The following is a 22,805-nucleotide window of genomic DNA, read 5'->3' on the forward strand; positions in this document are numbered from 1 at the left end:
CTCGAGACTTTTGCGGTTATGTCCCTTGGCTTACGAGGGAAGGAAACGGCCGTGGCGGTTCGCCTTTCTGCCCGTTGGGCGCGTCTTTTTAGGCGGATGACGTTACGACACCGTATCGGCAAGGAATTCGGAGAGTCCGGCCTGTGAGGAGAGAGAGAGAGCTGTCCCCTTTTCGTCCGCCAATTTGTACGTTCCTGGCTTAAGGACCTCGGCCACCACATACGGGCCTTCCCAAGGTGGGGTCAGCTTGTGGCGTCCTTGGTTGCTTTGCCGGCGTCGTAGGACAAGGTCGCCTACGTTGAGGTCCCTCCTGCGCACGTGCTTGTCGTGGTAGCGTCGGAGTCTCTGCTGATATCTAGCAGAGTTGAGGAGTGCCATGTCTCGAGCCTCCTCGAGTTGGTCGACCGCGTTTTCCTGAGTCTCTTTGTTCGATTGCTCGTTGTAAGCCTTGAGTCGTGGTGACCCATACTCGAGGTCTGTGGGGAGGATAGCTTCAGAGCCGTAGACCATGAAGAACGGGGTGTATTTTGTGGCCTTGCTTGGCGTTGTCCTAAGGCTCCATAGGACCGAGGAAAGCTCCTCGACCCATTTCTTGCCGAATTTCTTCAATCGATTGTAGATCCTTGGCTTGAGTCCTTGCAAAATCATGCCGCTGGCACGCTCGACCTGGCCGTTAGTTCGAGGGTGGGCTACTGCGGACCAGTTCACACGGATGTGATGTTGATCGCAGAAATCCAAGAACTTTCTGCCGGTGAACTGGGTGCCGTTGTCGGTGATGATGACATTGGGGATCCCAAACCGATGGATGATGTCGGAGAAGAAAAGGACGGCCTGCTCGGAGCGGATGTTGGTGATGGGTCGAGCCTCGATCCATTTGGAGAACTTGTCGATAGCCACCAGCAAATGGGTATATCCTCCTTTCGCCTTTTGTAGAGGCCCTACTAAGTCGAGCCCCCATACCGCAAACGGCCAGGTGATGGGGATCATCTGAAGAGCGTGTGCGGGCAGGTGCGTCTGTTTGGCGTAGAATTGGCACCCATGACACGAGCGTACGAGCTCGATGGCATCCGCCACGGCCGTTGGCCAGTAAAAGCCTTGCCGAAAAGCGTTTCCTACAAGGGTTCGTGGGGCGGCGTGGTGGCCACAAGCCCCCGAGTGCAGGTCGTCGAGGAGTTTTCGACCTTCCTCTACGGTGATGCAACGTTGTAAGACCCCCGTCGGGCTCCGTCGATATAGCTCGTTGTCTTCGCCATAGATCACATATGATTTGACCCGTCGGGCGATACGACGAGCTTCTGTCTTGTCTTCTGGCAACTCACCGCGGATAAGGCAGTCGAGGAACGGTGTGCGCCAATCGAAAGGTCGACCCGGTCGTCGTTCTATTTCCATCACCTCTTCCTCCATCAAGAGCGCATCGACAGCATTGGTTGGTTGGGCGATGGTGGTGTCGACGCTAGCCCCCGTGCCTAGGTCGACGGATGGCTCGTGAAGATCCTTTGAGAATGCATCAGGCGGCACTGTGCCTCTGGTAGACGCAATCTTGGCGAGTTCGTCGGCTGCCTCGTTGTAGCGTCGAGCGACATGGACAAGCTCGAGGCCGTGGAACTTGTCTTCGAGTCGACGTACCTCCTTGCAGTATGCTTCCATTTTTGGGTCATGGCAACTCGAGGTTTTCATTACCTGGTCGATGACAAGTTGGGAGTCACCTCGGACGTCGAGGCGTCGGACTCCTAACTCGATAGCGATCTTAAGACCGTTGACGAGGGCCTCATATTCTGCGACATTGTTAGATGCGGCAAAATGAATCCTGATTACATACCTCATGTGGACGCCCAAGGGCGAGATGAACAGCAGGCCGGCCCCGGCCCCGGTTTTCATGAGTGACCCGTCGAAATACATTGTCCACAACTCCGCCTGGACCTGAGTCGGGGGAAGCTGGGAGTCTGTCCATTCCGCGACGAAGTCTACCAGGGCTTGCGATTTGATGGCCCTTCGAGGCGCGTAAGTGAGAGTCTCGCTCATGAGCTCGACCGACCACTTTGCTATCCTTCCCGTGGCCTCCTTGCTCTGGATTATCTCGCCCAAGGGGAAAGAAGAGACCACCGTGATAGGATGACCAAGGAAGTAATGCTGTAATTTGCGGCGGGCAAGGATTACGGCGTAGATCAGCTTCTGGATTTGGGGGTAACGCGTCTTGGTCTCCGAAAGCACCTCGCTGACGAAATAGACTGGCCTTTGGACTGGCAGCGCGTGACCCTCCTCTTGTCTTTCGACCACCACCGCTGCGCTGACGACCTGGGTCGTCGACGCAACGTAGAGGAGCAGTGGCTCCGCAGGTTGAGGTGGAACCAGGACTGGTGCCGAGGTCAGCGTCTTTTTCAGTTTTTCGAGCGCTTCCTCGGCCTCGGGGGTCCAAGAAAAACGCTCGACCTTCTTCAGGAGTCGATATAATGGTAATGCCTTTTCTCCTAGTCTCGAGATGAAACGGCTCAGAGCCGCCAGGCACCCCGTGACTCTCTGCACACCCTTGATGTCTCGGATTGGCCCCATTTTCGTGATGGCCGAGACTTTCTTGGGGTTGGCCTCGATACCGCGCTGTGAAACAATATATCCTAGGAGCATGCCTCGAGGCACGCCGAAAACACACTTCTCGGGATTAAGCTTGATCCGGCTGGTGCGTAAGCAGCTGAAGGCAACCTCGAGGTCCTGGATCAGGTCTCCTCGTTGCTTTGACTTGACGACAATGTCGTCGATGTAGGCCTCGACCGTTGAGCCTATATGTTCGCCAAATACGTGGAGCATGCAACGTTGATACGTGGCTCCCGCGTTTCGAAGCCCAAATGGCATGGTTACGTAGCAATACATCCCGAAAGGCGTGATGAAAGAGGTCGCGAGCTGGTCGGACTCTTTCATTTTTATTTGGTGATAACCAGAATAAGCATCAAGGAAAGAAAGGGTTTCACATCCCGCGGTAGAATCGACAATCTGATCAATGCGTGGCAATGGAAAGGGAACTTTCGGACATGCTTTATTCAAACTAGTATAATTGACACACATCCTCATTTTCCCATTCTTTTTCTTAACTAATACAGGGTTCGCTAACCAGTCAGGATGATGAACCTCCTTGATGAATCCAGCCGTCAAAAGCTTGTGGACTTCCTCGCCAATGATCTTGCGCTTTTCCTCGTCGAATCGGCGCAACTGCTGCTTCACTGGCTTGGAACCGGCTCGAATCTCCAAGGAGTGCTCGGCGACTTCCCTCGGTATGCCCGGCATATCCGAGGGACTCCATGCAAACATATCAGCATTTGTACGGAGATAGTCGACGAGCACGGCTTCCTATTTGGGGTCGAGGTCGGTGCTGATCGTCAGCACCTTGCCGTCGGAGTTGTTGGGGTCGAGCGGGATCTTCTTAGTTCCTTCCGCCGCCTCGAAGCTGCCCGCATGACGTTTAGGCTCTGGAGCCTCAGCGGCCATGGCTTCGAGCTTTGCAACGAGCTCGGTGGAGCTCTCGACCGCCTCCCCGTACTCGACGCACTCGACGTCGCACTCGTACGCGTGCTCGAAGGAGGAACTGACGGTGATGACGCCTTTGGGACCAGGCATCTTCAGCTTCAAGTATGTGTAGTTGGGTATAGCCATGAACTTGGCGTAGCCCGGGCGCCCGATGATGGCGTGGTACGTGCCTCGGAACCCAACCACCTCAAAGGTGAGGGTCTCCTTCCTGAAGTTGGCCGCCGTGCCGAAGCAGACCGGTAGGTCGATTCGACCTACTGGCAGTGCCTTTTTCCCTGGTACGACGCCATGGAAACCGCCGGCGCTTGGCTGGAGGCGTCCTCTATCGATGCCGAGGAGATCGAGGGTCTCGAGGTAGATGATGTTGAGGCTGCTGCCACCATCCATCAGCACTTTCGAGAGTCGGGTGTTGATGATGATGGGGTCGACGACGAGCGGGTAGACGCCTGGGGCGACTACCTTGTCAGGGTGATCTTCTCGGTCGAAAGTGATGGGAGTGCTTGACCAGCTAAGATACTGGGGCACCGCCATTCTTGCTGCAAAGACTTCGCGACGCTCCCTTTTGCGCTGCCTCGCGGTCAACTGAGTCGAAGGCCCGCCATAGATCATGTAGCAGTCGTGGACGGCGGCGAAGCTGTCGTCATCTTTGTTGTCCTCCTTGCCGCCAGCCTTCTCCTTCTTGGAGTCCTCGCGCGTATCTTTTTTGAACCCCTGACCGTCGAAATGCTTTCTCAGCATACGACAGTCCTTGAGTTTGTGGTTAGCGCCTCCCTTTTGGTAAGGGCACGGCTCCTCCAACATCTTGTCGAAGATGCCTCCCTCCGGAGGGCCTCGCGGCTTCTTTCGATCCATCGCGGCGACGAGGTCGTCACCCGAATCTCCCTGGTGGAACTGCCGCACTTTCTGCTTCTTTTTATTTTTCTTGAGGCCTCGACTGGAAGTCCCATCTTCATCGACGGTCTGCTTGCCTTTTCTTCCTTCTGAGCTGAAGAAGGCGCCGACTGCCTCCTCCCCCGCCGCGTAGTTAGCTACTACGTCCATCAGCTCGTCGACGGTCTGAGGTCGATTGCGGCCTAATTCCCGCACCAAGTCTCGACTGGTGGTGCCCGAGACAAACGCCAAGATGACGTCATGGTCGGGGATGTGTGGCAACTCAGTGCGCTGCTTCGAGAAGCGTCGAGCGTACTCCCGAAGAGTCTCTCCCGACTTCTGCTTGCATTTGCTGAGGTCCCACGAGTTCCCTGGCCGTATATAGGTCCCTTTGAAATTACCCTCGAAGACTCTGACCAGGTCAACCCAGTTGTGAATCTGATTGGCTGGGAGTTCCTCGAGCCATCGACGGGCGGTGTCGGAGAGGAAAAGGGGTAGCTGTCTGATGATGGCTCGATCATCCCCCCGAGCGCCACCTAGCTGACAAGCCAGCCTGAAATCGGCCAGCCATAGCTCTGGCTTGGTTTCTCCATTGTACTTCGCGACGCTGGTTGGGGGTCGGAATGGACTAGGCAGGGGCGTGCTGCGAATCGCCCTGCTGAACACCCGCGGGCCCGGTGGCTCGGGGGCCACCCGGTCCTCGTCGCTGTCGTACCTCCCACCGCGATGCGCGCTATAACCACGTTCTTCCGCGTCTCCGTGTCGGCGGCGTCTATTTTCTTTGGCGTCGTGTCGCGCGTCGTGTCGACGTTGATTGTCGGCAGGGAGGATGAGAGCGGTCTTTCTACCTCGAGGGGGAGGTTGTTGCTGGACAGACACCTCCTCTTCGATTAGAGGCTGTTCGTCGCGCTTCTCTGTGGCAGCCCCTCGTCGTCGAGATGCCGAACTTTCGGCTTGTTGAACTGCTGCCACCTGGAGCAATGTCTGAACTTCATCTCGAATTCGTCGGGCCTGGGAATTTGATGGTTCTGGCATGTTACGTAGCAGCATCGTCGCTGCCACTACATTCTGGCCTGCTCGAGGGAAACGGCCGACAGGTTGCTCCGCCTCTGTGTCACCGACGATCTGTCGATGTACCTCTCGAGCGCGTCTGCGGACACTTCCGCCCGGCGGGTAGGGCAGGTCTTGTTCGAGGATTTGCTCGAGCAGGACGAGGCGCTCGCGATCTTCGTCGAGCTTCATCTTGAGCTCCCGCAGCTGCGCGAGCTGCGCAGTTCTATCTTCCTGAGGAAGAGGGTCGAGCCGTCCGTCGTTCCCAGGCGTCCTGGGGTCTTCTTGCGCCGCGGGGGCTCGACCACCCGCAGCAGCATCCCGTGTCTCGTCGGTGGTTTCTGCCGCCCCGTCGAGGTGATAGCATTCCCTCGTAGGGTCATAGCTGTCTGTCTCGGAGTCGGAGTCCGGTTCGGCAGCGTGGAAACACCCACGTCCTTCCTCCAGCCATCGTTGCCTGAGGGAGGTGATCGAGTATCGTCCGGGGCCTAGACGGCGGAGGCCTCGTACTCGGGAAAGGTCCGGCAGTTCGGACGCCGGCCGCCGCGCTTCAGAGCTACGTGGGATGACCATTGGTCTTTCCACGTACGTCTGGGCGTTTGGGCATATCGTCTTGGCGAGCGACGCCGCGGCATTGTCCAACCCGAACGGCAGTGCCGCCCTTGGAGAGAACAACCCGTGTGGAAGTAGCCTAGCTGCGGTGGGGGAGGGCGCGTGAGACGCGTTTCCCCCCGTCGTCACGCGGTGCTGAGTCGTCGTGCTTGTTGCTCGGTCACGCGGTGTTGCTGACTTGTGGCCCACATCCTGCCTTGCGCGAGTTGTTGGTCATGCTGAAGCAGAGGGGCCGCGGTGGTGCTGCCCGCGCCTCTTCTTAGGCGGGGAGGCGTGGTGGTGAGGGCGTCTTGGAGCCTTCAACCGTGCTGGCGTAACGCGGACTCCTCCTGGTCCTTTGACTGAGAGCAAGATCATGTCGTAGCCGGAGCCCGTAGACATGAACTCGAGACTCCCAAACCAAATCACCGTGGAGCGCGGAAGCGGCGAGGCAGGAGTAGCCATCCGGAAAGTGGTGGGAAATCGGTGAAAAACACGCAGGACCCCTACCTGGCGCGCCAACTGTCGGTGTTTTTTCCCCCGGGGGGTCACACCAACGAGTAAATTTGTATGCGTGCTCCCCTTTCCGGATGGTGATGCAAGAAGACACTGAGATTTATCCTGGTTCGGGCAAGAGAAGGCCCTACGTCCAGCGGGGGGAGAGAGTTTGTATTATCTTGCACCTAAGTGCTTGTACAGGGGCGAATACAAGCGTGGTATGAAGTGTGTAGCTCTACTACGTATGTGTGTGTGTTCTTGTGTTGTGATCTCCCCCTCTTCTATTCCTGAGTCCCTCCTTTTATAGCTCCAAGGAGAGACACAGGGTACATGCATAGATGTTAGAGTAGGGATCGATAGCCGCATGGAGCGCTGACCTACTCGAGGCTTCCGTACGGCATGGCCTCGAGCCGTCCCATCTTGATAGCTCGGTGATGATTACGCGTGCTCCTGTGTTCTGCCCTGCCAGCCGCCTTGTGCTGGTTCTGAGGTCGCATGCTTGTACGGTATGGTGGCGGACCCGACGGGGTAGCTGTGATGAAGTCAGTCGACGCCCAACTTGTCCCTAGGAAGGGGCCCTGTTTGGTCGAGGGTCTGACGCCGTGTAATATGCTGGTATCTGGAGCGCTGACCTTGGGTGTCTCGAGGGGGTCCCGATTAGACGTTCCATCCTTGTTTCCTGCGTCCTGACACGCCCTGGGTCGTTCGGTGGGAAGGCTGCAAAAAGAATGATGGGACAGAAGCTTGCTCCCTATCACGCCTTCCATGACCTGTGTGTTAGGTGGGGAAGCGTCAGGTGCATTTAATGCTCCGGCTCGCGTGCGCGCGTTGGGCGGCGGACAGTGTCCTCGCGCCCGACACCTCTCGGTTCGCTCGAGCCCGCTTCCGTCATCGACGGCAGTCGTCTCTCGAGTCCTGAACCGATTCGCTCGAGGCTATTTCCGTCTTCGAGGCTGCGACCGTCGATGGCGGCGCATACGTAAGATTAGAGCGTCGAATTAAGGGTCTCGACCTTCGTACGGGCAATCTCATAATGCGTATCGCTGAGGGTACCCCTTACCGATACCCTCGACACATTCGATAGAGACCGGCGGCTCGATGCCTCCCGTCGGGGGATTCCTCTCGACTGTCTCGACCCTACCTTGAACATCGCCAGCGAGTCCTCGAGGCGGGCCTTGATCTTCGACCGCTCGCTGGGGATCCCTGACTCTGGCGCTCGAGATCGACTGTCGAACCCTTTCGGCGGGCCAGCCATCGACCTCTCGAGACTCTCGCAGGTACGCCCCTTGGCTTACAAGGGAAGGAAGTGGCCATGACGGTTCGCCTTTCTGCCCGTTGGGCGCGTCTTTTTAGGCGGGTGACGTTACGACACTGTATCGGCGTGGAATTCAGAACGCCCGGCCTCACTGTCGTCGCCAGAGTGGATCGCGCCGCCGGCGAGTCACAGGGAGCCCCAGCCGCCCGAGGGCTACGTGGTATCGTTTGCCAAGTTCCACTGCCATGGCCTGGGTGCTCCCCCGAGTCGCTTCATGCGGGCCCTCTGCTTCCACTACGGGGTGGAGCTCCAGCACTTCTCCCCGAACGCCATCACCGTCGCGGCGGTCTTCGCCGCCGTGTGTGAGGGCTACTTGGGGATGATGCTGCACTGGGAGCTATGGCTCCATCTCTACAGGGGCGAGCTCTTCAACGCCCCCACTAGGACCACCGGCGTGAGGAAACCTGTGCGGGCGGGTTGCCTCAATCTCGTGCTGAAGACGGGGAAGTCGGAGAGGCCGCGCGAGTACATCCCGGTGGGACTGTCGACTAACCACGCCGGCTGGGACTCCCAATGGTTCTACCTGAGGAATGACGATGGCCTGCTGCCCGCCTATACCGGGCGCTTGATCACGGAGCGACCGGAGAATTGGACGTACGGCGTCGTCCAAGCTCACCAATCTCGGCTCGACCCCCTCCTCGACGTCATGAAGAAGCTGCGTTCGGAGGGCTTGACCGCCGCCCTCGTTCTCTCGGCCGTTCATCACCGGAGAGTTCTCCCTTTGATGTCTCGGCCGTTGAGGATGGATGAGATGGGCCCCGGCGTTCCATCTCGGGACCTCGAGGCGTGCCGGATGTCCAACGAGGCTCCGGCGGATGACGAGGTTGCGGCTCGAGTCAGGGCTGCAATTGCCAGTGATTTTCAGCCGGAGCATGTTAACGGCTTCCCCATGAGGCCAGATGCCGACTCGATCGATCTGGTATGTTTTCTTCTTGCGCGCAACCTCGATTCCGGGTTCCTTTTCTTCCCCTCTCCTTTTCTTTTCTAAGTCTGCCTTCATTTTGACAGGGACGGATCGACGTCCGGTCCTCGAGGCCCCCGGTAAAGGAGGACGGGGTCGATCGTGATAAACGGCGCCAATCCGCCGAAAAGCTAAAGTCCGCCAAGGACTCTGCCAAGAAGGGGGAGAAGAAGAAGAACCTCGACCGTCAAGCATTAGAGGCACGTCGGGCCAAATCCAGGCAGAGGGGGGAGCCTGAGGAGGAATCCCCCAACGATGATGACGACGATGACGACGACAGCGATGATTCCGAGGGGATGGCGTCACGTCTCGACCGGATCCTCGAGGGCCCGTCTCGAGGCGACGTCGATGCCCCCCGGACGGAGACGTCAAGGGAGGGTCCGAGTGGATCTCATCGCCCCCGGGCCGACACACCTCCTGCGCCCAAGACGGGTCGAGACGCACCGCGCCCTCCCCCGGCGCCCAGAGAGAGCGGTCAGGCTAGGCCCCAGGCGAAGGGGCCACTGACTCGCGGTCGCGCCGCGGCCTCCGAGAAAGGAGAGGCCGGCCACAGGAGCGCCAGTCCCGGTGCCCGTCAGGCGGGAACCGACGCGCCTAGGCCGGCGCCTGCCCTCGAGGGACCTGGAGCCCTGACGCGGGGTGGCTCGAGGCCCGCTAGTCGGGGCGGCGGGAGGCGAGCTGTTCTCCCTGTGGGGTAAGCCCTTTCAATGTTGTGGCTTCTGTTTTCCTGTCCCTCTGCCGATCTTTTCTCATAAACCGATCTTTTCTCAGGCTAAAGCGGACCCTCGAGCAGGCCCAGCCATCCATGGCAAAGAGGCTCAAAACGGGCGCCGCCTCCAAGGAACCAGGTTCGTAGTTTATTTCTGGGCCTTGCGATGTTCTTGTGTCGGTTATTAAAATGTCTGACCTTTTTACCCTTTGTTTTGTAGGCTTCTCCAGTTCCCAACCTCCAGCCAGCGTCGAGAGGGCTCCGTCTCGTCCCGCGCCTACTCCGTCGCCGCCGACTTGTGATGAGGCGCCCCAGACGCAAGCGTCAGAGGGAGCCCCCGAGCCCCCTAGATTGGGGGTCGAGGGGGAACCCATTACCATCAGCGATATGTCTGATGGTAACGAAGCTTCTGGGGGTGCCCGCCCTATGGAGGAGGAAACGTCGACCCCCCACGTCGCGGGGTCGACTCCCTAGCCCGCCGGCCTCCGCACCCTCGAGGAGCAGAAGAAGAAGAAGGAGGAGGATGAACAGCGGGAGCGCGAGGCGGCGCGGCATCCGCAGGAGCGTGAGGCGCAACAACAGCAACAGCAGCAGCGACAGCAGCAGGAGCAGCAGCAACAGCAGCAGGAGCAACAGCAGCAGCAGCAGGGGCAGCAGGGGCAGCAGCAACAGCAGCAGGAGCAACAGCAGCAGCAGCAGGGGGGCCAAGAGGAGGGACTGCTCGAACCCCCGCCCCAAGGTCCGGCTCAGCAGGAAGAGGATCTGCCGGTGTACGTCCCCCCGACCCCAGCGTGGCTCCTCCCGGGGGCACCTGCCGCGATCCGGGCAGAGCCGGGGCGAGCGGATGGAGTGGTGGCGCTCGCCTGCATGATGCGCACCCCCACCGACCCCGAGTCCGAGATCAAGAGGACGATCTACGGCATGGACGGGATCGCCACAGGGTTCCTCCGGGAGCGTCGGGCGTGGGAGGACCGCTTCCCTTCTGAAGAGGATGAGGTCGGGACGTCGGGGACCAAGGACGGTACCTGGAAGACGGTGGACGACGACGGGCGGTTCCCGTGCCTTGTCGACCTGTTCCTGCGCCATGGGGGCTCCCTCGAGACCGTCGAGGATCTCATCCGCGGCATAAAGGCGCGGGCCGACCGGGAGATGGAGCACTGGTGCCCCGATCGCATCCGCATCCGGGCCTCCCACGACCCGTCTGAGCCTAACATCTTCCTCGACGATCGGAAGGAGGCAGAGAAGTGGGAACACGTCGAGGAGCTCCGCCTTTGGATGAAGCACGTGGTGGGGCTCCTCGCAGACGTTATCAACAACGGGCTCGGCCCGGCTTATTTCGTAAGTGCTTTTCGAACATCAATCCTTGTGGTGCCTTTTGGTTTTCGTGTTCTAACCATTCGACCCTTGGTTCGCAGGACATGAAAGAGACCTCCCGCATCAAGTCCAGTTTCATACACGCCACGAGAGGCGGCTCGGAGCAGCTTCCCCTCCTCAAGGATCAACTCCTCGAGTCGCAGGAAAAGCTCCTTAAAGCTTATAAGGATCTCATAGCACTCGAGGAGGAGAAGAAGGCGAGGGAGGCTGCCTTGGCCGAGGCTCGAGAGGCCTCAAGGAGGGCGGAGGAGGAGACGACGCTGCTGCGGGAGAGGGCTCTGACGGTTGAGGAGGCCGCGTCCAGAGCCCGGGAGGAGGCCTTGTCCTACAAGAGCGTTATCGCGGATCTGGACAAGGAGAAGGGCCTCCTTAAATCCGACCTGTACTCTCTCCGAGAGTCCTTCCGAAAGATGAAGGTGGAGCAAGTGAACGGCGAGGTCGCCAGGGGCACCGCGGAGGAAGCCAAGAAGAAGGCCCTCGAAGATCTCGAGGCGGAGCGGGCTCGATCCCGCAGTCTCTCTAACGACGTCGAGCGTCCGAAGGGAGAATTGCTGGAGAAGAGTGGGGCCATTGTTCAGGCTGGCAAGGTGATCGAGGATCTCCGCGTTGCCAACACCGAGCTGGCACGCTCCAACAAAGAGATCGAAGGGGCCAACACCAGGCTTGTCGGCGAGAACACGGCCCTCGAGGAGACCGTACGCGGTATGTTTCCTCTATCAGATTTCTTTTTCCGAGGTGTGCTTGGTTTTTCCTAAGGTCTCTTTGTATTGGCCTTTACAGGGCTCAAGGGCGAACTCTTGGCCGCCCAAGCCGAGGCTCGCAACGCCAAGGCTCAGCTCGAGGCGGAGGTTGCTTTGAACCGTCGAGTTCGGACGGCAATAAGTGATCTCTCGACCTCTTGGGAGGTCGAGCCTATGGATGAGTTGAGGGAGGACGCTCGAGGCGACGCCCTGGTCGACCAGCTGTGCTACATAGGCGCGACGCTGCGAGATCGGGTGCGGGATGCCCTCCACATCGGGGTGAAGCGGGCGATGGCGGTTGTCTGCTCGGGCTTCTCCTACGACATGGAGGTGGTGTCTCACGGCTTCGTTACCGACATCTCCAAGACCGACGCGGAGAACGAGGAGAGGCTCCATGCCTTGATCGACGACGCGGAGGCTCCTGGGGAAAGGCTGGCTAGGCTTTTTGAGCCTGAGGTGCTCCCTCCTGAGACTAGCTTAGGCGGAGGTGAGGGCGGTGAGGATCGTGCCGCGGACTGAGGCCTGCGAGCCTGCTCAGGGCGCCTGGGGCCCCTTGTATGATATTTTGTTAATTCTGTTGCTAAGTGATACAGTGTCTTTTTGTAATTGTTAAATGCTTATTTGTCTTTCCGCTCGAGGTCCTTTTATTTCTCTTTGTTCCTACGTTCATACCCCCTGCTGAATCTTTCGTCGGAAACAACCTTGATCACCTCAATGGTGAGGAAGTGAGTAGAGTTTTCGTAGCCCGGGGGCGTAGGAGTTCTCTGGCTCGTTGTCCCTCGGCCTTTGAGGGGCTCGAGGCGCCTCTGTTACTCGAACCGCGCAAGGTTTACTAAATAAGAAAAGAAAGTTGAAAGTTTTTTGGCTTTGTCGACGTTTGGGGGGGGTCGTCCCCCTGGTAGCCCCCGAGGGGGTGTTGACTATGATGGGTCATGGTCGGCATCCCCTTTTAATGTCGAGACTATGACTTGTAACTCTTTTCGGCACAAAAAGAAGTCGCTCGAGGGAAAGACTTTATTTATTCATGCGTTCGTTTACAAAGTCTTGGTACAAAATGTAGGAACGTAAGTTTAGGACTTCTAGGGGTAGAATCGACGTAGCTGTTCGATGTTCCATGCGTTGGTGAAGATTGCCCCCTTTTCGTCCGCCAACTTGTACGTTCCCGGCTTAAGGACCTCGGCCACCACATACGGGCCTTCCCAAGGTGGAGTCAGCTTGTGGCGTCCTTGATTGCTTTGCCGGCGTCGTAGGACAAGGTCGCCTACGTTGAGGTCCCTCTTGCGCACATGCTTGTCGTGGTAGCGTCGAAGCTTCTGCTGATATCTGGCAGAGTTGAGGAGGGCCATGTCTCGAGCCTCCTCGAGTTGGTCGACCACGTTTTCTTGAGTCTCTTTGTTTGATTGCTCGTTGTACGCCTTCAGTCGAGGTGACCCATACTTGAGGTCTGTGGGGAGGACAGCTTCAGAGCCGTAGACCATGAAGAACGGGGTGTACTTTGTGGCCCAGCTTGGTGTTGTCCTAAGGCTCCATAGGACTGAGGAAAGCTCCTCGACCCATTTCTTGCCGAATTTCTTCAATCGATTGTAGATCCTCGGTTTCAGTCCCTGCAAAATCATGCCATTGGCACGCTCGACCTGGCCGTTAGTTCGAGGGTGGGCTACTGCAGACCAGTTCACACGGATGTGATGCTGATCGCAGAAGTCCAAGAATTTTTTGCCGGTGAACTGAGTGCCGTTGTCGGTGATGATGACGTTGGGGATCCCAAACCGATGGATGATGTCGGTGAAGAAAAGGACAGCCTGCTCGGAGCGGATGTTGGTGATGGGTCGAGCCTCGATCCATTTGGAGAACTTGTCAATGGCCACCAGCAAATGGGTGTACCCTCCTTTTGCCTTTTGTAGAGGTCCTACTAAATCGAGCCCCCACACCGCAAACGGCCAGGTGATGGGGATCATCTGAAGAGCGTGGGCGGGCAGATGCGTCTGCTTGGCATAGAACTGGCACCCATGACACGAGCATACGAGCTCGATGGCATCCGCCACGGCCGTCGGCCAGTAGAAACCTTGTCGAAAAGCGTTCCCTACATGGGTCCGCGGAGCAGCATGGTGGCCGCAAGCCCCCGAGTGTAGGTCCTCGAGGAGTTTTTGGCCTTCTTCTACGGTGATGCAACGCTGTAAGACCCCCGTCGGGCTTCGCCGATACAGCTCGTTATCTTCGCCATAGATCACATATGACTTGGCCCGTCGAGCGATACGACGAGCTTCTGACCGGTCTTCTGGCAACTCGCCGCGGATTAGGCAGTCGAGGAACGGCGTGCGTCAGTCGAACGGTCGACCTGGCCGTTGTTCTATCTCCATCACCTCTTCCACCATCAAGAGCGTATCGACAGCATTGGTTGGTTGGGCGGGGGTGGCGTCGACGCCAGCCCCCGTGCCTAGGTCGACGGATGGTTCGTGAAGATCTCTTGAGAATGCATCAGGCGACACTGTGCCTCTGGTCGATGCGATCTTGGCGAGTTCGTCGGCTGCCTCGTTGTAGCGTCGGGCGATATGGACAAGCTCGAGACCGTGGAATCTGTCCTCGAGTCGACGGACTTCTTAGCAGTACACTTCCATTTTCGGGTCGTGGCAGCTCGAGGTTTTCATTACTTGGTCGATGACGAGCTGGGAGTCGCCTCGGACGTCGAGGCGTCGGACTCCTAACTCGATGGCAATCTTGAGACCATTGACGAGGGCCTCATATTCTGCGACATTGTTAGACGCGGCAAAATGAATCCTGATTACATACCTCATGTGGACTCCCAAGGGTGAGACGAACAGCAGGCCGGCTCCGGCCCCGGTTTTCATGAGTGACCCATCAAAATACATCGTCCACAGCTCCGCCTGGACCTGAGTCGGTGGAAGCTGGCAGTCCGTCCATTCTGCAACGAAGTCTACCAGGGCCTGCGATTTGATGGCCTTGCGAGGCGCATAAGTGAGAGTCTCACTCATGAGCTCGACCGACCATTTTGCTATTCTTCCCGTGGCCTCTTTGCTCTGGATTATTTCGCCTAAAGGAAAGACGAGACCACCATGATGGGGTGGCCAAGGAAGTAGTGCTGCAGCTTACGGCGGGCAAGGATTACTGCATAGATCAGCTTCTAGATTTGGGGATAACGTGCTTTGGTCTCCGAAAGCACCTCGCTGACGAAATATACTGGCCTCTGAACTGGTAGCGCATGTCCCTCCTCCTGCCTCTCGACCACTACCGCCGCGCTGACGACCTGGGTCGTCGATGCAACGTAGAGGAGCAGCGGCTCTGCAGGTTGAGGTGGAACCAGGACTGGTGCCGAGGTCAGCGTCTTCTTCAGCCTTTCGAGTGCTTCCTCGGCCTCGGGGGTCCAAGAAAAGCGCTCGACCTTCTTCAGGAGTCGATACAATGGTAGTGCCTTTTCTCCTAGTCTCGAGATGAAACGGCTCAGAGCCGCCAGGCATCCCGTGACTCTCTGCACACCCTTGATGTCTCGGATCGGCCCCATTCTTGTGATGGCCGAGACTTTCTCGGGGTTGGCCTCGATGCCGCGCTGCGAAATGATGTAGCCTAGGAGCATGCCTCGAGGCACACCGAAAACGCATTTCTCGAGATTGAGCTTGATCCGGTTGGCGCGTAGACAGCTAAAAGCAATCTCGAGGTCCTGGATTAGGTCCCCTCGTCGCTTTGACTTGACGACAATGTCGTCGACGTAGGCCTCGACCGTTGACCCTATGTGTTCGCCAAATACGTGGAGCATGCAACGTTGGTACGTGGCTCCCGCGTTTCGAAGCCCAAATGGCATGGTCACGTAGCAATACATCCCAAAAGGTGTGATGAAAGAGGTCGCGAGCTGGTCGGACTCCTTCATTTTTATTTGGTGGTAACCAGAATATGCATCGAGGAAAGAAAGGGTTTCACATCCCGCGGTAGAATCGACAATCTGATCAATACGTGGCAATGGAAAAGGAACTTTTGGACATGCTTTATTTAGACTAGTATAATCAACACACATCCTCATTTTCCCATTCTTTTTCTTAACTAATACAGGGTTTGCTAACCAGTCGAGATGATGAACCTCCTTGATGAATCCGGCCGTCAAAAGCTTGTGGACTTCCTCGCCAATGATCCTGCGCTTCTCCTCGTCGAATCGGCGCAACCGCTGCTTCACTGGCTTGGAACCGGCACGAATCTCCAAGGAGTGCTCGGCGACTTCCCTCGGTATGCCTGGCATGTCTGAGGGACTCCATGCAAACATGTCAGCATTTGCACGGAGAAAGTCGACGAGCACAGCTTCCTATTTGGGGTCGAGGTCGGTGCTGATCGTTAGCACTTTGCCGTCGGAGTTGTTGGGGTCGAGCGGGATCTTCTTGGTTCCTTCCGCCGCCTCGAAGCTGCCCGCGTGGCGCTTAGGCTCTGGAGCCTCAGCGGCCAGGGCCTCGAGCTTCGCGACGAGCTCGGTGGAGCTCTCGACTGCCTCCCCGTACTCGACGCACTCGACGTCGCACTCGTACGCGTGCTCGAAGGAGGAACTGACAGTGATGACGCCTTTGGGACCGCGCATCTTCAGCTTCAAGTAGGTGTAGTTGGGTATAGCCATGAACTTGGCGTAGCCCGGGCGCCCGATGATGGCGTGGTACGTGCCTCGGAACCCAACCACCTCAAAGGTGAGGGTCTCCTTCCTGAAGTTGGCCGCCGTGCCGAAGCAGACCGGTAAGTCAATTCGACCTACTGGCAGTGCCTTTTTTCCTGGCACGACGCCATGGAAACCGCCGGCACTTGGTTGGAGCTTCCCTCTATCTATGCCGAGGAGGTCGAGGGTCTCGAGGTAGATGATGTTGAGGCTGCTGCCACCATCCATCAGCACTTTCGAGAGCCAGGTGTTGATGATGATGGGGTCGACGACGAGCGGGTAGACGCCTGGGGCGACTACCTTGTCGGGGTGGTCCTCTCGGTCGAAAGTGATAGGAGTGCTTGACCAGCTAAGGTACTGGGGCACCGCCATTCTTGCCGCAAAGACTTCGCGACGCTCCCTTTTGCGCTGCCTCGTGGTTAATTGAGTCGAGGGCCCGCCGTAGATCATGTAGCAATCGTGGACGGCGGGGAAGCCGTCGTCATCTTTGTTGTCCTCCTTGCTGCCACCCTTCTCTTTCTTGGAGTCGTCACGCGCATCTTTTTTGAACCCCAGACCGTCGAAATGCTTTCTCAGCATACGACAGTCCTTGAGCTTGTGGTTGGCGCCTCCCTTATGGTAAGGGCACGGTTCCTCCAACATCTTGTCAAAGATGCCTCCATCCGGAGGACCTCGAGGTTTCTTTCGATCCATGGCGGCGACAAGATTGTCATCGGAATCCTCCCGGTGGAACAGCCGTGCCTTCTGCTTCTTTTTATTTTTCTTGAGGCCTCGACTGGGGGTCCCATCTTCATCGATGGGCTGCTTGCCTTTTCTTCCTTCAGGGCTGAAGAAGGCGTCGACTGCCTCCTCCCCTGCCGCGTAGTTGGCTACTACGTCCATCAGCTCGTCGACGGTCTGAGGTCGATTACGACCTAACTCCCGCACCAAGTCTCGGCTGGTGGTGCCCGAGACGAATGCCAAGATGACGTCGTGGTCAGGAATGTGCGGCAGCTCAGTGCGCTGCTTTGAGAAGCGTCGAGCATACTCTCGGAGAGTTTCTCCTGTCTTCTGTTTACACTTGCTGAGGTCCCACGAGTTCCCAGGCCGTATGTAGGTTCCTTTGAAATTACCCTCGAAAACTTTTACCAAGTCAACCCAGTCGTGAATCTGATTTGCTGGAAGTTCTTCGAGCCATCGACGGGCGGTGTCGGAGAGGAAAAGGGGTAGCTGTCTGATGATGGCTCGATCGTCACCTCGAGCGCCACCTAGCTGACAGGCGAGCCTAAAATCGGCCAGCCATAACTCTGGTTTGGTCTCTCCATTGTACTTCGCGATGCTGGTCGGGGGTCGGAATGGATTGGGCAGGGGCGTGCTGCGGATCGCCCTGCTGAACACCCGTGGGCCCGGTGGCTCAGGGGCCACCCGGTCCTCGTCGCTGTCGTATCTCCCGCCGCGATGCGCGCTGTAACCGCGCTCTTCCGCGTCTCCGTGCCGGCGGCGTCGATTTTCTTCGATGTCGTGCCGCGCGTCGTGTCGACGCTGATTGTCGACGGGGAGGATGAGAGCGGTCTTTCTGCCTCGAGGAGGAGGTTGTTGATGGACTGACACCTCCTTTTTGTTTTGAGGCTGTTCGTCGCGCTTCTCAGTGGCAGCTCCTCGTCGTCGAGATGCCGAGCTTTCGGCTTGTTGAATTGCCGCCACCTGGAGCAATGTCTGTACCTCATCTCGAATGCGTCGGGCCTGGGAATTCGACGGCTCTGGCATGTTACGCAGTAACATCGTTGCTGCTACTACATTCTGGCCTGCTCGAGGGAAACGGCTGACAGGTTGCTCTGGCTCTGCGTTGCCGACGATCTGACGATGTACCTCTCGAGCGCGTCTGCAGACACTTCCGCCCGGCGGGTAGGGCAGGTCTTGCTCGAGGATTTGCTCGAGCAGGACGAGGCGCTCGCGGTCTTCGTCGAGCTTCATCTTGAGCTCCCGCAGCTGCGCGAGCTGCGCGGTTCTATCTTCCTGCGGAGGGGGGTCGACTTGTCCGTCGTTCCCAGGCGTCCTGGGGTCTTCTCGTGCCGCGGGGGCTTGACCGCCCGCAGCGGCATCCTGTGTCTCATCGGTAGTTTCTACCACTCCGTCGATGTGATAGCATTCCCTCGTAGGGTCGTAGCTATCAGTCTCGGAGCCGGAGTCTGGCTCGGCGGCGTAGAAACACCCACGCCCCTCCTCCAGCAATCGCTGCCTGAGGGAGGTGATCGTGTAACGTCCAGGGCCTAGACGACGAAGGCTTCGTACCCGGGAAAGGTCCGGCAGCTCGGACGCTGGCCGCTGCGCTTCCGAGCCATGTGGGAGGACCGTTGGTCTTTCCACGTACGTCCGGGCGTTTGGGCATATCGCTCTAGCGAGCGACGCCACGGCGTTGTCCAATCTGAATGGCAGTGCCACTCTTGGAGTGAACAACCCGTGTGGAAGTAGCCTAGCAGCGGTGGGGGAGAGCGCGCGAGACGCGTCCCCTCCCGTCGTTGCGCGGTGCTGAGTCGTCGCGCTTGTTGCTCCGCCACACGGTGCTGCCGACTTGCGGCCCACTTCCTACCTCGCACGAGTTGTTGGTCGTGATGAGGCAGAGGGGCCGCGGTGGTGCTGTCCGCGCCTCTTCTTAGGCGGGGAGGTGTGGTGGTGAGGGCGTCTCGGGGCCTTCAACCGTGCTGGCGCAACGCGGGCTCCTCCCGGTCCTCTGACTGAGAGCAAGATCATGTCGAAGCCGGAGCCCGTAGACATGAACTCGAGACTCCCAAACCAAATCACCGTGGAGCGCGGAAACGGCGAGGCAAGAGTGGCCATCTGGAAAGGAGTGGGAAATCGATGAAAAAACATGCAGGACCCCTACCTGGCGCGCCAATTGTCGGTGTTTTCCCCACGGGGGGTCACACCAACGAGTAAATTTGTATGCGTGCTCCCTTTCCCAGATGGTGATGCAAGAAGACACTAAGATTTATCCTGGTTCGGGCAAGAGAAGGCCCTACGTCCAGTGGGGGGGGGAGAGAGTTTGTATTATCTTGCACCTAAGTGCTTGTACAGGGGTGAATACAAGCGCGGTATGAAGAGTGGAGCTCTACTACGTATGAGCGTGGTGTTGTCCCGTTCTATTCCTGAGTCCCTCCTTTTATAGCTCCAAGGAGAGACCCAGGGTACATGTATAGGCGTCAGAATAGGAGTCGATAGCAGCATGGAGCGCTGACCTACTCGAGGCTTCCGTATCGGCATGACCTCGAGCCGTCCCGTCTTAATAGCCTGGTGATGATCACGCGTGCCCCTGCATTCTGCTCTGCGCGCCGTCTTGGATTGGTTCGACGGGTGCACGCTTGTACGATCCGGCGGCAAATCCGGCGGAGTGGTTGGGATGTAGTCAGTCGACGCCCAACCCGTCCCCTGGAAGGATCTCTGTCTGGTCGAGGGTCAGACCCCGTACATTGTGTTGATATCCGGAGCGCTGACTTTATACGTCTCGAGGGGGTCCCGATTAGACGTCCCATCCTTATTTCCCGCGCCCTGCCAGGCCCTGGGTCGTTCGGCAGGAAAGCTGCAAAAAGATTGATGGGACGGAAGCCTGTTCCATATCACGCCTCCCGTGACCTGTGTGTTAGGTGGGGAAGCATCAGGCACATTTAATGCTCCGGCCCGCGTGCGCGCGTCAGGCGGCGGACGGCGTCCTTGCGCTCGACGCCCCCTGGTTCGCGTGAGCCTGTTCCGTATTCGACGGTAACCGGCGCTCGACGCCTGATCGATTCGCTCGACGCTATTTCCGTCTTCGACGGTAACCGGCGCTCGACGCCTGGTCGATGGCGGCGCATACGTAAGATTAGAGCGTCGAATTGAGGGTCTCAACCTGCGTACGGGCAATCTCATAATGCGCATCGCTGAGGGTACCCCTTACTGATACCCTCGACACATGTGCGCCCCACAAACAGTCGCACACATAAGTTGACAAATCTCAAATAATACCATAACAATGTTTATTACATAGCGGAATAGTAATTATTACATAGTCTCAAACAAATAAAGATACTCTCGACGGAAGCACCACACAGGGACACGATCGACTGGTTGACTCCAAGCCTATTACACATAATGGTAGTCCTCATTCCAGTCATCTTCATTAACATATCCTAAGGTGTTGTGAAATAGCAAGAGTGAGCACATATCATACTCAACAAGTATAATCAGGGGTTCATGAGGCTCAATAAGCTGACACTAGTTTGACTGCATTTAGCTTTTATATGTAGATAGCATGTTTATATTTAGATAGCAAATGTCATGGTAGCATAATTAAATCGCATAACCACATGATCAATGTATACAAGAATTAAGAATAACACATATAAACAACATAATAAACCATCATTTATCATCATTAATCATGTTCATCAGTGTCCATCTATTTCGTCAGTTTTCCAGGCCGCCCGTATCCGTGGGCACGGCTAGTATACCAGATTTAACACTCTGCAGAGGTTGTACATCTTTACTCATGAGTCATGATTTACCCTTTTGCCCGAGGTCACGAGTCTCTTAACCCCCTTCCTAGGGAGGTCAGCAGGGATCACTATGAAGCCTTTCAAAAGTTCATCTAATAAGTTAGGGCCGCAAGGTTTCCCGGGTGTGCAGATATAGAGCCCCCCTTCCAAATGGCACAATGACTCGCAGCCTATACACATAAGGACAGAGGCCACACTATACCCAAAACGGCAAGCCCTTCTAGAGCCCTTTCGGGTAACCTCTAACAAGCTAGATAAGGTCTTCATACCAAGCTTAAGCCAGAGCCATATAGCCCTCCTGGTTGGACGAGTTGTCCCAGCTTATAGCCAAGGGATAAGTCCTTACGGAGGGTCAAGATCAATCTAGCAAAAGCTAGAGTTCTTTCCACCCTTTAGGTTCAAGTTGCTAGAAAGCTTATTTTATTGTTTATTGTATATCCTGTAACAGAACCACCCAAATTATAAGAGATTAAGCCTAATAGTGACCATTTGCAAAGTCGAACCATCAAGCTTAATCCCATATAATCCCGGTAGTCCGTGAAATCTCGAAGGATTTCAAACCAAAACTTATACATACAGCCAATATCGTAATAAGTTCAGCGGTCACCATCCATAGTTACATTCAGTTCACAACATTCAGCGAATACATCGAAGTTCACTTAAAGTTATTACAAACCAAGTTCAAGAGTAGCGGAAGCCTCATAGCCTTAAAATAACACACACACTTGTCTGATATAGTGCCATAGTTTGATCATTCCCACAACAGCAAAAGAGGAGGTAGAGTGACCATCGCCCTTGGTCTAGTCATCACCCATTGTTGGGTACAAGTAGTGAATGCAATAACCATAGTACATCTGACCATCTGCAAAACAACATGGGAATGGAACCCTGAGTACGAGAATGTACTCAGCTAGACTTACCCATCATAAACCAAAAATAAAAGACTCTTCAAGGATCATGAAGGCTGTATAGTGGGGTAGCTGAAACCTTTTGCATAAAAGCGTTACCCAACTAGAAATATATCCTAACAATTCCCTTCTTCTTTAATTAGCTCAGGTTCGGTATTATTACCTATCATCTAGGTTTGCACCTGTACTATTGCAAACAAGTGTTGTGGTATGATAGTATCTTATCATAGCATTCACAAGTCATTTCTCATCATAACCCAAGTGTTTCATAGTCCTTACTACGAGCACGAAGCTCAAGTCAACTGCTCACCAGGAGCGATGGCGATTCGAATCGATTTCTAACCAGCTGGCGAGTTATTCCTCACACAAACCACACTCACTGATCAAGTGAGCTAGAGATCACCATATTACACTATCCAGGATCAAATCGCGGGTTCGGCAGGCACCGTCAGTACCCGAGGACCGTTCTGGCGACCGAGGTATCCAAGTTATACCAAGGTTGCGCGCCGCGCCCTTGTCGTTCTCCTCAACTATCACCAATACAACGCATGGCGGCTCGACTCCGGGTCCGGATAGTGTTCAGGCACTACTACAGATGTGTTTACCAATGACGATCCCCTTTTGTCACTGAAGACCCCACATTCGTCACATGAAATTTTTTGTGACGACTTTGTGACGAAATCGTATTCGTCATTGAATTGGCGTCACATTATGTGCACCGTGATGAAATTTTAATGATTATATATTCACTATTTAGTCAATTAATTTTAATGATTATGCAGATTTGAACAGCTTATTTAGAACGGACAAAGTCCAAAAAAACAGTACATACATTTGCCAAATAGTACTAAACTCAGGTCAGATCACGCACTCATGAAACTAATGCTGCTAAATCTGAATAATAATAATAATAATAATAATAATAATAATAATAATAATAATAATAATAATAATAACAAAAACGAGGAGAAAGGAAAAAGAAAAAAAAAATAAAGAAGAAGGGCAAGAGGATCACCTGGGGACGCACGTCGATCACCTGGAAGCCTCGCCGCCGATCAGCTAGCTTGGATGCACGGCGTCGATCCACGAGCACCTGGGGACGCGTCAATCACCGCGGACGCAC

The sequence above is a fragment of the Sorghum bicolor genome, chromosome 1 (genome assembly GCF_000003195.3).
Source record: "Sorghum bicolor cultivar BTx623 chromosome 1, Sorghum_bicolor_NCBIv3, whole genome shotgun sequence".
In the NCBI taxonomy this organism is placed as follows: Eukaryota; Viridiplantae; Streptophyta; class Magnoliopsida; order Poales; family Poaceae; genus Sorghum; species Sorghum bicolor.